Source organism: Dioscorea cayenensis, unplaced genomic scaffold (genome assembly GCF_009730915.1).
Source record: "Dioscorea cayenensis subsp. rotundata cultivar TDr96_F1 unplaced genomic scaffold, TDr96_F1_v2_PseudoChromosome.rev07_lg8_w22 25.fasta BLBR01001566.1, whole genome shotgun sequence".
Lineage (NCBI taxonomy): Eukaryota > Viridiplantae > Streptophyta > Magnoliopsida > Dioscoreales > Dioscoreaceae > Dioscorea > Dioscorea cayenensis.
In genome coordinates this window covers 127,385-130,088 of record NW_024087957.1, presented here as the reverse complement: position 1 = coordinate 130,088, position 2,704 = coordinate 127,385, and the positions used below count along the sequence as shown (strand labels likewise).

The 2,704-nt window shown below is 36.3% G+C and overlaps 1 non-coding gene across 1 annotated transcript; it reads right to left on the bottom strand.

The window, feature by feature from the left end:
* Positions 1-2,318: 2,318 nt before the first annotated feature.
* On the bottom strand, positions 2,319-2,425 carry LOC120256688. The gene has a single exon (XR_005535385.1). It is a non-coding gene; the product is annotated as a small nucleolar RNA R71 (small nucleolar RNA).
* Between the last annotated feature and the right edge of the window lie 279 nt (positions 2,426-2,704).

The window sequence follows — 2,704 nt, the reverse complement described above, 5'->3', positions numbered from 1 at the left end:
TTAAAGTGATCAAAGTTCATGTATACTCATGTGTACGATTTATAAAAAAAATGAATTTTTAAAATACTGTCGCACCATGGACATGGGTATGAATATGATGAATAAAGATTTATATCTATATATATATCCCAATATATAGTATACCCATCCCAAGGCAATAAAAATACCATTTCGAGGCAGAGGCGGCAATGAGACATATAAGACAACAACGAGACATGCAACGCGATGATGAGGTATATGCAGCGACATGTAATAAAAATATATAACAAAATAAAAATTAAAACCAAAGCAGTCAAGTCAAAATTCAAAATATGGAAAAAGTCAAAACTTGAAGACCCATATAAATCGACAATTGGACTCAGCAGTCTCATGACATCAAAAGTCAAAAACCCAAAGAGTTTCATAAGTCAATATTTAAAAATCCATATAAATCGACAATTAGACTCAGCAGTCTCAAGACATCAAAATTCGAAGACCCAAAGAGTTTCACAAGTCAAGACTTGAAAAAAGTTTCACAAGCATAAAAGCCAAAGCTTATGGAAAGTCAAAATCAAGTTAATGATTTATCAACATAGAGGATCTAGAACTTGAAATACAAATTAAATCCAAAATGCAAAAAAAAATGTCCAAGACACAAATTCGGACACAAGTTCATAAGTCAAGATGATTTCAAATTTCTTGTATTTTTAATGAAATTCATGAATTCATATTTATTGAAATAAATGAAATTGATTATCACAACTTGTTTCCTTATTCACACTTATTTCTTAATCGGAGGTTCTTGCGAGAATGCCCAGGGTAATTAACATTAAGAACTTACCCCTAATGAAAGTCATGAACCCATAATCTCTTTAAGTCATAAAAATATAAAATTTGATTTGTGATCCATTATTTTTAACCGGTCTAATCCTAATTAAAGGCGCAGTGAGAAAAAAAGGAGCCCACATCCATAAGGGGCTAACCGTCTTTCGGTGGCTCGGATTATGAATCTTGACATTATGATGTATTGACTTATGTTATTTGATTTTTGAGTTTCCTTGTGAACTCCATTTTCTTTATTTGGATTATCTTCTTGTGTTGATTGCCATTGATATTTGTATGTTGCAAAACTCCACATAGGAATTGCCGCTATCTGCAAGAGCATTGATATGGTGTGCATGTCCTGGTAGTTGCAATTGCAATCAAGAGTGCATGTTAATCCTAGAATGATTTCTTGTTGTCTAGAGTCCATAACCTTATTCATCTAACTAGGTCACACATTAGGGAAGGGGTTGAGTCCGCTCCGAGCCTTGAGTGAGAAGTACGCTATCAAACCCTTCGCAGGTGGTCACCACGGTCCAAGGAGATGTCTATGAAATCAATAGCACAGTCAATACATTTGTCAAGGGGATTAGTCTAAGACACTATCTTTCCCATTGCTATATTTACAACCCTAAACCCTGTCTCTTTCTCCTTTCTTCTTCTCTTCTTCTCTTCTTCTTAAGTAGTTTTGATTATTGCAGATCCAATCTTTTGAACTGGCTAGATATAAGAAAATGAATGAGTATTGAGAGCTTTTGCCAATCCCTGTGGATTATACTACCCGACCCCATTGGATACACTGTACTACTTGTACGACCTGTGCACTTGCAGTTACACAAGAGGTGTATCAAGTTTTTGGCACCATTGCTAGGGACTGGCAACTCTTGAGAAAGTTTTACTTTCTAGTAATTTAGCCATTTTTCTTTATTTCAGTTTATCTTGCCTTCTTCATTTTTTTCTTCTGTTGTTTATTTGTGGTTTACTGAATTGGTCTACAGGTGCTTTTGGATAACCAAAGGAAGTTCCTCTTCTCTACTTATGAGTCCTGATCCGGAGTTAGAGAGAACATTGTACATAAGGTTAAGACAATTAAATCTCAGAGAAATAGGAAGTATTGAGATGGATCAGAACAAACCAATGGCGAGGAATCAACAAAGAAGTATTTCATATTATGCTAGGCCAAATTTAGAGGGATCCAGTTCCAGCATTGTTTGTCCTTCTATGGTGGCGAATAACTTTGAGCTGAAACTGAATTTCATCTAGATGGTGCAATGTGCAGGTTTGATAGATTTCAGGATGAGGACCTGTATGAACATTTGAAGAACTTCTTTGAGATTTGTGACACATTCAAGGCAAACAATGTGTTTGAGGATGCAGTTCACCTTCGACTCTTTCCATTTTCCGTGCGAGGAAGGGCCAAGAAATGGCTAAGTTTCTTGCCACAAGGGTCGATTACCACTTAGGCATAGTTGGCAGAGAAGTTTCTTACCCAATATTTTCCTCCGGTAAAGATTATGATACTAAAAAATGATATATCTTCTTTTTGACAAATGGAGTCTGAAACTTTATACGAGGCATGGGAAAGGTACATGGAATTCTTGAGGAAGTATCCTCAACATGGGATTGTGGAGTGGATATAGAATCAAATTTTCTACAAAGGTTTGAACTTGGCTACCAAGCAGATGTTGGATACGACAGCCGAGGGTTCTCTTTGCAGTAAGCAACCAACTGAAGCATATACTCTTATTGATGATATGGCTTGGAATAGCTATCAGTGGAGCTTAGAAAGAAACAAGCCAGTAAAGTCTACTGGAATATATGAGGTTGATGCACTGGCTACCCTAGCGGCATTGGTGGAAGCTATTGCAAAGAGATTGGATGCAATGCATGTTCAGTAACAAGA